The sequence below is a fragment of the Ictidomys tridecemlineatus genome, chromosome 2 (genome assembly GCF_052094955.1).
Source record: "Ictidomys tridecemlineatus isolate mIctTri1 chromosome 2, mIctTri1.hap1, whole genome shotgun sequence".
In the NCBI taxonomy this organism is placed as follows: domain Eukaryota; kingdom Metazoa; phylum Chordata; class Mammalia; order Rodentia; family Sciuridae; genus Ictidomys; species Ictidomys tridecemlineatus.
In genome coordinates, this window is record NC_135478.1 from 57,523,994 (window position 1) to 57,536,632 (window position 12,639).

Consider the following 12,639-nt stretch of genomic DNA (forward strand, 5'->3'; position numbering starts at 1 on the left):
AATATATTCCATTGCCCTAGGGAGAAAACTGAGCTTTATTCATTGAAATCTGTGCCATTTGAAGATGAATGACCTTATCATAGTTACTGTCCATTGAAGGATTTTTAAGTTTGTAACTCTCCCCTTTTGGGACAAGATATTTCTTTTTTGTGTTTTTGTTTTCCTTTTAGACTTACAGATGATTTTCAAAGATAAAGATTTGATCTTTCAAGATGTTTGTGTATGTAAACAAACAATCTTTAAAATATTTGTGTATGTATGAAATGATCTTTTAAGATGTTTGTATCTGTTAGTGTATGCAAAGCTATATATCAAATTGGTAAAATGTAATAAATTGTCTGTTTAAATAAATTTATTAAAATACCTAAGGTTGAAGTTATCTTTCTTATTTTAGAACAGCCCTCATGTTTGCTGTGGAGCATAAATCAACACAAATAGTTGAGCTGCTTCTTCAACGAGGTGTTAATGTGTCTGCTTCAGATAACTATGGACAGATTGCCTTGTCTTATGCCATTGCTAGTGGTAATACTGTGTAAGTATTTACATTAAAATACTAATCAGCATTAGACTTAGATCCACAATAGTTATATCTGTTGCATCTCACATGAGGTAAGATTTCATAATATAACTATGTATGGAACAGTAGTTAGTTAGGACAGTTCATCAGTAAGAAACCTTTCAAAAGTCTAGCCAAGAAGTAGTGATGAAAGTTTGATTTGGTGAAGAGGAAGGAAGGGAGGGCAGGGGTCATGGGGGCAGGAAAGATGGAATGAGATAGACATTATTACCTTGGTACATATATGACTGCACATATGGTGCAATGTTACATCATGTACAATCAGAAATTAAAAGTTGTGCTGCAATTGTATAACAGGAATCAAAATGCTTTCTGATGCCATATATACATAATTAAAATAAATTAATTTATAAAAGCAATGATGCATACATGAATCACCTCTAAAGTTTGTTCTCTCCTCTTTCCTCTCCTCTCCTTACCTTTTCTTCTCATGCATACTAGGAAATTTTTCTACCACTGAGATATACCACTAACCAATATTTTAGAACTTTCTAAACCTTTATCTTTAGGGTTTCCAGCATTATCCATTTCATTTCCAGTATAACCCCTACTAATGGGAAAAAATAGTATCACACCTATGATTTTTCTAATTAGCTATTTGAGTCTTGAAATGCTCAATTTAGCAGAAGTTATCTATTCTACCATCCTCCTTCAATTTATCAAGGACCTAATGATATCTTAGAAACTTAAGAAAGATATTTCTGTAGTCAGTTGGAGGGGGATAAAGGGATTTAAAATTGTTCCTTTGTCTCTGTCAGTTCTGTTACTGCAGTGTTTCTGCCGGAACTGACCCTGCAGACTGGTAGTGAATAGCTTTTATTACAACCTGTTTTGACTGATCCCAATCCCTGAGTATTCATGGTAATACACACTTAGACTCAAAAGTTACAACACTCTTTTTAGTTCACATGCACTCATGCTTTTTGACTCAATGACATCTTTCCGAAGCAGCAGCACTCTATATTATCTTAGTAAATCTTCATAACAACTTGGTGAACTAAAGTGATACAACCCTTAATTTTTAGAAGGCCTTATGCCTAAGAGAAAGGACTTGTGCAAGAACAAGAAGCTATTGTTCACAGAGACAGGGCATTTTCTGAGTTCAAGCTACACTAGTTAATATATTTACCTGTCTTGTCTCAATGCATGATCATTTCATGTTATTTTTTTTCTTCTCTAATTACGAGCTATGGGTGCAGTGGCTCATGCATTTACCCCAAATACTTGGGAGCCTAAGGTGGGACAAATGCTTGAGCCCAGGAATTCAAGATCAGACTGGCTATCATCATGAAATGCCATTTCAAAAACAGAACAGAACAAACATTGTACAAATAATTTTCAAGTCAATTAAATGTCTATAGGGCATACAAATTTGGAGAGTATATAAAAAAGTTCTGATACTAGATCTAAAACATTAAGTATTGAATTATATTTTGTCAATGTTTTCTTGTGTGTATTAAAATACCAATTTTATTACTTTTTCAAACCTAGCAACAGGAATCTAATTCTTCGACATATGAAAGCACAATCTAGAACATCAGTAATTTTCAGTACAGGTAAGACTTACAAAAGTGAGTTACTCTTGGTGTTCATGCCCTGTTAAATAAAAGTAAGAGAGTTTGATCACAAAAGAACAGTGGAAAAAAGTAAATGTTCAAATTCCACTCATATTTTTTCTTAATATCTTTCTTGATCCTATAGAATCCAGGATAATTTAGTAATTAATTGTAGGAACTTTATCATCTAAATGATATTGCCTGAAGAAATTTTATGTTAATTTTGAACCTGAAATTTTATATCTTGCAGAAATAAGAAAAAGATATTATTAAATTAGTACTTGTGTTTTGTATATGGTGAAATGATAGCAAATTTGATTTATTATAAAAACAGATGTTCTTGTCAACTATTAATATCAACTCCTATTGTGTGCACAAATTAGTGAATTTCACAGTGATATTTCTATATACACAAATACAATACTTGAATCCTGACCACTCTCTTTACTTTCATTTTTCCCCTTCTTTCTTTTTCATCCCCAGTTACCTTTCCTCTTCCTTAATAATCCCTCCATCATTTTCTAGTCATTCTTATTTTCTTCCCAGATTCCACATGTTAGGGAGAGCATGTGATAATTGGAGTTTTGTTTCTGATTTTTTCATCTTAACGTGATGACCACCCTTTCCATTCATTTTATAGTTTTTATCCTTATTTCTTCTTTCAACCTTTTATTTAGGGTTTGAAATATATCATTTCCTAATATCCTGGGCCTTAAAATTTCTACTCAGAAATCTGAAATTTTTCTGATGTGTTTATAATTGCTTTGGCCCTACTTATAAATTTCAGTTTACCTTTGGTAAATTTACAGACTATGATTTGGAGAGGTTCTTTTCTAGTCATGTCCACTTGGTGTTCTAAAAGCATATTGTACCTGGATGTCCATAAGTTTCACAAGATTTAAGAAATAATTTCTATTATTCACCGAAGAAATAATTTCTTTTATTCACCAAAAAAGCTTGCATTGCCTGTAGAATGTACCTCTCCTCCATTGTGATTCATAATAATAGTCTATGAATTGTGTCTATTGGATTTGTGAGTTGTTTATAATTCTTTTAATTGTTGTTGGTATTGTCTGAATGTGAGATTTCATCATCAACTTCAAGCTCTGATATTTTTTCTTTCACTTTAGTCTATGGTTCTGACTTCAAGTGGATATTTTTATTTGAGATATTGGGCTTTTTATTTTCAAGATTTCTACTTGATTCTTTTTCAGAATCTTTATTGAACTGTTCTTTCATGTCCTGCATTGTTTTCATTAATTTATTCAGTTTTTCTTTGCTTTATCATTGAATTAATTCATTATTTTAACATTTTTTTGACATTTTTTCATCATTTTGTCTCTTGCAGTATCTTTGGAAATAGTTTCTAGAGTTATGAACTATAAAACAATCATACAGATCTTTTTATTTTTCTTATATTTCTATATTGAAATTTTTATATGTTCAGGTATATATAAAACCACATTTATGTGAGAGTCTGCTTAGGAAATAGCCTGCTCTGCATGATGCATCTTGTGCTATTGGTTTATTGCATAATGTTAAATTATTTTCCAAATGGTGTATGTATTGTAGTTTCCTATGTCTTACCTGTGATTTATAAATTGTGATAGTTTACACTGTCAAGTTCTTAGGTAATAATTTTCTGCATCAGTATTGTGAGAGTGAAGTCATGTTGGTGGAATAGTGATATAGGCAGTAGAGTATCTGAAATGCACTTTCTATGGTGGTTCCTCCAAACTTGTCAATATTGTGCTCTAAAAGGATATGGGAGAGACCTAGCCTGAAGACCTGCATAATTCCATAAGAGTTGCTTCATTTATTTCTAGTCTTGCTTTAGAATGAGTGTCCATACCTTACTGAATTTTGGTCATCTCTATCCATTACTAAATGGGAATGTTAGGTGGAAACATTTTATCTCTGTTATTATTTTATTTTTTTTAGCACCAGGTTTTATTTGTTCTTTTTAGATATATATGACAGTAGAATGTATTTTGTACATACATGGGCTATAACTTATTCTATTTAGGATCAGAGAGAACATTTGGCCTTTTTTGTTTGTTTGTTTGTTTGTTTTGGTATTGGCTTATTTCAGTTAGTATAATAGTCTCAAGTTCCATTCATTCACCAGCAAATGCCATAAATTTCATTCTTCTTTATGGATGAGAAATACTCCATTGTGTATATGTACCATATTTTCTTTAACCTTTCATCTTTTGAAGGGCATGTAGGTTGTTTCTATAGCTTAACTATTTTGAATTGAGCTGCTATAAGACACTGATGTGGCTTTGTCACTGTAGTATGTTGATTTTTAAGTCATTTTGATATACATTAGGCCCAGCTGTCTATCTTGGCACTTGAGTTGGTTCTATAGCTTAACTATTGTGATGTTGTTATAAACATTTATGTGGCTGTGTTGTGTCACTGTAGTATGTTAATTTTAAGTCCTTTGGTTATGTCATGTCACTGCAGTATGTTGATTTTAAGTCCTTTGGTTATATATGTAGGCCCAACTCTCCATCATGTCAGCTTAGGAACTGACTTCCTCAACAAGACTTCTAAATTGCAAAAAATAAAATCAAGAAACAACTGGGTTGATAACTGTTTGAATGGTGGTTCCATTCCAAATTTTCTGAGGAATCTCTGTACTGTTTTCCAGAGTGCTTGTACCAATTTGCAGTCTCACTAGCAATGCATGAGTATAACTTTTTTCTCACATCCTCTCCAGCATTTATTGTTACTTGTATTCTTGATAATTGCCATTCTGACTGAGAATGGAATCTCAATGTAGTTTTAATTTGTATTTTTCTAATTGTTAAAGATGTTGAGCATTTAAAAAATATATTTGTTGACCAATTGTATTTCTAGTTCTATGAACTACAAGTTCAGATCCTTTGCACATTTATCAACATCCTGTACCCACTAGAAGAAAATATAGACCCAAGAATATTGGGTTATGTGTGTGTGTGTGTGTGTGTGTGTGTGTGTGTGTGAAGTTTTTTGATTTTTTGTGGGGGGGGGAATTACTGGGGACTAAACTCAGGGGCATTCAATCACTGAGCCACATCCCCAGCCTTATGTTTTACATTTTATTTTATTTTATTTTTATTATTTTTAGTTGCAGATGGACACAATATATATGTATGTTTATTTTTATGTAATTCTGAGGATCAAACCCAGAGTCTCACACAAGCAAGGCAAGTGCTCCACCATTGAGCTCCAGCCCTAGCCCTGTTTTGCATTTTATTTAGAGGCAGGGTCTAGTGCCTCACCATTCCTAAAGCTAACTTTGAACACTCGATCCTCCTGTTTCAGTCCCCCGAGCTAGTTTTTTGAGTTCTTTATATATCCAGAAGACTAATGTTCTTCCATTTTGTAGGTGCTCTGTTCATGTTCTTGATCATTTTCTTTGCGGTGAGAAAGCTTTATACTTTGTTACCTTCCCTTTTATTGATTCTTAATTTTATTTGTTGCAATTTAGAAGTCTTGTTGAGGAAGTCAGTTCCTAAGCCAACATGATGGAGATTTGGGCCTATATTTTATTCTAGTGGATACAGAATGTATGGTCTATTGCGTAAGTCTTTGATATACTTTGAGTTGAGTTTTGTGCAAGGTAAATACATATTTCCAGTTTTTCTCAGTACCATTTGTTGAAGAGGCTGTCTTTTCTTTTAATGTATGTTGTTGGTGCCTTTGTCTAGTTTGAGGTAACAGTATTTATGTGGTTTTGTCTCTGTGATGTATTTTCTGTTCAATTGGACTTCTTTCCTGTTTTGATGCACCATTCCATTTTTGTAGCTCCATAGTATAATTTGAGATTAGGCATTGTGATGTCTGCCACCTCCTTCACTTTTCTCAATAAGGATTGTTTTGAATATTCTGATCCTCTTGTTTTTCCAAGTGAATTTCATGACTACTTTTTCTATTTCTAAGAAAAATATCATTGACATTTTAATAGGAATTGTATAAAAACTGTAGCATTTTGATATGTCAATTTTGATAACATATTTTTGCCACTCCATGAACATTGGAGGTCTTTATCTTCTAAGATCTTCTTCAATTTCTTTCTTTAGTGTTTGGTAATTTTCATTACAGAGGTCTTTCACTTCTTAGGTTGTTTCCTGAATATTTTATTTTTAAAATTTTTAGATTCTATTGTAATTCATCAGCTGATGCATAATTTGTGTGTGGGACCATAATTAATTTAAGGGTGTTAATTCTATATCCTGTTACTATTCTAAGTTGTGTGGTGTTTTTTGGGGGTCTTCTACATATAGCATCTTGTTGTTGGCAAATAGGGACATTTTGAGCTTTTCTTTTCCTATGAATATTCCTTTAATTTCTTTTGTTTTCTTTATTTTTTTGGCATTTGGAATGTTCACCTTGGGATTTTTGGTATAGAGCTTTTAAAATGTTCAGTTATGTTTCTATTATCCCTAGTTTTTCTGTCATTTTGAACATGAATGGATGCTATATTCTTTCAAATGCTCTTTCTTAATCTATTGAGATAAATATGTGGTTCTTTTTTTTTAAGTCTATTGATGAATTACATTTTGCTTTCTGTAGGTTGCATCCCTGGGATTAACCCCACTTGATCATGGTGCACTATATTTTAAATATGTTTTTGTATGTAGTTTTCCAGTATTTTATTAAGAGTTTTTACATGTATGTTCACTAGGGATATTTGTCTAAAGCTTTATTTGTTTGATGTATCTTTGTTTGGTTTTGATATCAGGGTGATTCTTGCTTCATAGAATGAGTTTGGAAGTGTTCCATCCTTTTCTATTTCATGGAATAATTTGAGGAGTATTGATGTTAGTTCTTCTTTAGAGGTTTGGTAGGAATTTCCAGAAAATTTATCTAGTCCTGGACTTTTCTTTATTGGTAGGTAAAAATACTGATCCATGAAAAATAACTGGTTCAAAAATGATAGAAATGGCTGGGCTCAGTGGTACATGTGTATTAATCCCAGCAGCTTGGGAGGCTGTGACAGGAGAATCATGAGTTCAAAAACAGTATGAGCAATGGCTAGGTGCTAAGCAACATAGTGAGAACCTGTCTCTAAATCAAATACAAAGCAGTGATGGAATGTGGCTCAGGGATCGAGTGCCCCTGAGTTGAATCTGCAGTATAAATGCTAGAAATGAGAAAAAATATGAATATGTATAAATGTCCATGAATCATTCAGGTCACAATTAAACAGGAAAGGAAAAAAAGAATATATATATATATATATATATATATATATATTTTAAATAGATCTCAGTGCTTTTGTGGTGCTAGTAATTGAAGCCATACAATCAAGAAATTGAGGCACATTCTCTGTGAGTGGGCTACATTTATAGTCATTCTTTCATTTCTAGTACTCTTGTTCATCAATATAGGGCATGAAGTCATATAGATTACATGCTGAAAAAGTGTGCAGTCTATAAAAATTTTTCACTTATGAGGAGGATTGAGAAAATTGACATCATATTGTATGACAGTACTAACTGGACCATCCTGCTCTGCTGGGACCAGATAAACTCTTCTCAATGGAATTTTACAGTCTCAGGAAGTCATAGTTTGGGCTGGGGTTGTGGCTCAGCAGTAGAGCACTCGCCTAGCACATACAAGACACTGGGTTCGATCCTCATGAAAATAAATAAAATAAAGGTATTGTGTCCAAATACATCTAAAAATATTATTTTTTTTTAAAAAAAGAAGTCATAGTTTAAAAAATTGTCCTCAAAAAGTCTTTTACATCTACAATCCCATGGGAAATAAGACTAGATATGAATGGAATGCATGAATTGAAATAATCCTCTTCTTTTGAGTGGTGAGTATAAACTCAGTCTTTATAATTTTAATAGTACAATTCTTTTAAAAATCATCATAATCATTATCATTATAGTCATTATCATCATTTATTTTACTGTTGGGCATTGAAGCCAGAGCTCACACATTCTATGTAATACATTACATTACCACTTAGCTCTTTCCTCTGTCCTACCAGTAGGTTCTCTCCGAGAAAATGCCACAAAATTCAAATTTTTGTTTGTTTGTTTGTTGTTTGGAAAGACAATGTTGGGCTCATTCTGAAAGCATGAGTGACTTAATAGCCTATTTAAATATTTTATCATGCCAACTATTACTACATAACAACTTTCTGCTACCTCCCTAGTGCTTCTTTCTACATTTCCCCATGACAATGTGGTATGGATAAGAGTGTATAAACTCCGAAAGGTGTAATCTTTCAACAGTTTTATTCCTAGGGGAGGTAAAGTTCTGTTTGTAATACACATAAGATAGAAAAAGTAGCTGGAAGTAAGAGATCAGCATATTTGCTGTCTCCTACACTGGAATGTCTTTTTAAAACTGTTTACTGAATTCCTCTAATTTCTATAGATGTTTTCATATACTTGTTGATCATTTTTATTTTTTCTGTGAAGTTCCTGTTAAATTTATTTGCCCATTTGTTAATTGAGTGGTGGTGGGTGGTGGTGGTATAGTTTTAATTTATATTTTTTAGTTCTTTATCTATCCTGGAAGTTAATGCTTTTTCTGAGGTGCAGGGGGAAGGGTATATTTCCTATTCTGTTGGTTCTCTTTTCACATCCTTGGTTTTTTTCTTTGCAATGAAGAAGCTTCTTAGTTTGATGCCATACCTTTTATTGATAATTGATTTTACTTCTTGCTGAGGGGCCTGCCTTTCTAGCATCAACTGATGGGAGCTTGAGGGAACAGAGAAACCCCCTCCAGAAACAGTTTCATAGAATGGTGTCTGGCTGTATGTGCAGCAAAAAATAGCTTTTATAGTGGGTATGTGCCAATTTACATATAACAATCATGATAGGCCAGAGATGATACACAACATATCATATTATGGGAGTCCTGAAACCAAGAGTCTAGGAGCTGCCATGTAGGCTAACCTTGTACTAACAGGGAAATAACTTCTTGTCAAAGAAACAGGGAAATGGTGCTTGCCAGTGTTCTGACAACACTCTGTCTCAAAACATAGAGCTGTAGTTAGCATTTCCCTACTGCACAATCATTAGCAAGATAAGCATTCCTCCACATAGATCCAAGGTCAGGCCCACCAACAACTTCTTGTGCTTTAGGGATCTTATTAAGAAATCAGATTCTAAGCAGATATGGTGGAGTTTGGGGCCTACATTTTCTTCTAGCAGGTGCAGGGATTCTGGTCTAATACTTAGGTCATTGATCCACTTTGAGTTGAGTTTTGTGCATGGTGAGAGAATGAGAGTTTAATTTAATTCTGCTACATAAGGATTACCAATTTTCTGAGCACCATTTGTTGAAGAAGCTATCTTTTCTCCAATGTATAATATTGGTGCCTTTGTATATAGTATGAGGTAACTGTATTTATATGGATTTGTTTCTATATCATCTGTTCCATTGGTGGTCTTACCTATTTTGTTGCCAATACCATACTGATTTTCTTTTTATAGCTCTGTAGTGTAATTTGAGGTCTGATATTGTGATGCCTCCTGCTTCATTTTTCTTGCTAGGGGTTGTTTTGGATATTCTGTGTCTTTTGTTTATCCAAGTGAATTTCATAATTGCTATTTCTGTTTGTGTGAAGAAAATCTTTGGACTATTAAGGGGAATTGCATTAATCTTTTTACACTTTCAGTATGATGGCCATTTTGACAATTCTGGATATCCAAGAACAGAGAAGTCTTTTCATCACCTATGGTCTTCCACAATTTATTTCTTTAGTATTCTGTAATTTTCAATGTAGAGATCTTTTACCTCTTTTGTTAGGTTGATTCACAAGTTTTTTTTTAATGAGATAATTTTCCTAATTTATCTTTTAGTTTATTCGTTATTGGAGTATAGAAACACAATTTATTTATGAGTATTATTTTTGTATCCTTCAACTTGATGAATTAATTTGAGTTCTAGGAGTTTTCTGGTGGACTTCTTTTGGGGTCTTCTAAATATATAATTATGTCCTCTTCAAGTGGACCTAGTTTTAGCCCTTTTTTCCCCTATTCATATTCCTTTAATTACCTTTCTTTGCCAAATTGCTCTGGCTAGAGATTAACAGACTTGATTTGTTCAGCTCTCTATTCATTCAATAGTGAATTTTATCTTCTGGGATTTTATTACATTATGATTTGATAGATTGCAGGGTATTATCTCTACATTTTGTACTTGCTACAAGTTGGTTTGTGTACTAATAGAAATAGTGAAAGTGGGCTCCCCTTTCTCATTCCAGTTTTCAGAAAGAATACTGTAGTAGTACTCCTTTAGTATTAGGTTGGCCTTGGGTTTGTCATATGTAGCTTTTACAGTGTTGGTATGATTCTTTCATTTCTGTTATTTCTGGTGTTTAAAGCATGAATGGATGTAGTATTTTTTCAAAAAGAGATGCTGCAATTATGTATTCTTATCTCAGTGTCTATTTGTGTGATGAATTAAATTTACTGATTTCCATTTGTTGAATCAATGTTGCATTCCTGGGATGAAACCCACTTGGTCATGGAGCACTATCTTTTTAATATATTTTTGAATGAGGTTTAGCAGTATTTTATTGAAGATTTTTGCATCTATGTTCATCAAGGATATTAATCTGAATTTTTCTTTTTTTGATGTTTCTTTGTCTAGATTTGTATCAGTGTGAGATAAGCTTCATTGAATGAGTTTGAAGAGTTCCCTCTTTTTCAATTTCATGAAATAATTTGAGGAGGATTGGTATCGGTTTTTCTTTAGTGGTTTGGTAGAAATTGGCTGAGCATCTATCTGGTCCTGAGCTTTTCTTCGTTGGTAGGCTCTTAGTGACTTCTTTATTCTCATTACTTGTAATTGATCTGTTTAAATTTTCTAGATTCTTCTGGTTTGATTTGGGTAGCTCATATCTCCACAAATTACTGATGTCTTTAAGATTTTCTAGCTTATTGGGGTATATATATATTTTAAATAGCTTCTATATATGCTCTGTTTCTGTCGTGTCTGTGGTGATATTTGCATTCTCACCATAGGTTTTGGTACTTTGCATTTTTTTCTCTTAGTTACCTTGGCTAAAGTTTGTCAGTTTTATTTATTTTTTTTTTAAAAAACACAACATTTTGATTCATATTTTTCAATTTTTACATGTTTATTTTATAAATTTCATCTTTAAATTTTATTCTTTCCTGTCTTTTGCTGATTTCAGTGTTTTTCTCTAGGACCTTGAGAGGTAATGTTATTTACTCAATAACTTTCTATTCTTTTAATTTATGGGCTCAATGATATAAACATTTATCTTAAAACTGCCTTGGCAGGGTCCCAAAGATTTTTATATATTATATCAAAATTCTCATTTTTGTTCATATTTTCTTTATTTTAACCTTGATTTGTTCATCTATCCATTCATTATTCAGTAGTGTATTTAGTCTACTAGTGTTAGCTTTTTTAATCTTGTTGATTTCTAGTTTTATAACATTATGATATGATAGAGTGAAAGATATTATCTCTATTTTTAGTATTTGCAAAATGTTGCTTTATGTACTAAAATATGTTCTATTTTTGGAAAATATTCCCTGTGTAGCTAAGAAGAAAATGTATTCAGTCATTGATGAGTAAACTGTTCTATATATTTCTGTTAGATCTAAATTATTAATTGTAACTTTAGTTCTGTACCTTCTATGTTTAATTTTTGTTTGTTTTGATCTGTCTAGTGATGAGAGAGGCATGTTAAAGTTCCCAAAATTATTGTGTTGTGATCTGTTTGATTCTCAATATTGAGAAGAATTTACATAGATGCTTCATAGTTTGGAGCATATATATTTACTGTTGTTATTTCTTTCTTTTATATTACTCCCTTAAGCAATATGAAATGGCCTTTTTTATCTGTTCTAAGTAAGTTATGCTTAAAATCCATTACGTCAGATATGAGAATAGAAACACCTGCTTGTTTATGAGATCCGTGTGATTGATGTGCTTTTCTTACCCTTTCACTGTGGATATCTTTGGATATCTTGTGAATATCTTTGCCTATGAGGTTAGACTCTTAGAGACAGCATAGTGTTGGGTTTTGTTTCTTAATTCAATCTGCCAGCGTATACCTTTTGATGAGTTGATTCCATTAACATTCAGTGTTATTATTGAGATATGATTTGTATTTACTTTTATTTTGATTTATTTCTAATTATCTAGTTGAATTAGATTCTACTTTGATTAACTATTATTTTAGTTGTAGTTTTACTCTGTTTTTATTTGAATATTTTATTTTTTCTTCGTGAAATATTTTATTGAGTATGTTTTATAATGCCAGATTTCTAGTTGTGATTTTTTAAAAATTTTTTTATGGATACTTTTAACTTATATTTAAATCTGACATAATTTGGTATTCTTGGTGTGGTATCCATTTTCTTCCAGAGCTTGGTATATATTATTCAAACACCACCTAGCTTTTACTGTCTGGGTTGATAAGTTAGTTGAGATCTGGATCGGTTTTCCTTGCTTTTCAATGTGACCAATCATTTTTCTCTAGCAGGTTTTAAAATTCTATATTTACTCTGT

General features: G+C 32.3%; 1 protein-coding gene across 2 annotated transcripts in view; it reads left to right on the forward strand.

Moving 5' to 3' along the window:
* Positions 1 to 366: 366 nt before the first annotated feature.
* LOC144375089 (ankyrin repeat domain-containing protein 26-like) overlaps positions 367 to 12,639 on the forward strand; it is a 69,360-nt gene continuing 57,087 nt past the window's right edge. For both annotated transcript variants that reach the window (XM_078038640.1, XM_078038641.1), the window contains exons 1-2: positions 367 to 532; positions 2,069 to 2,133. The gene's annotated coding sequence lies outside the window, so the exon portion shown is untranslated. The remainder of the gene's footprint in view (positions 533 to 2,068; positions 2,134 to 12,639) is intronic.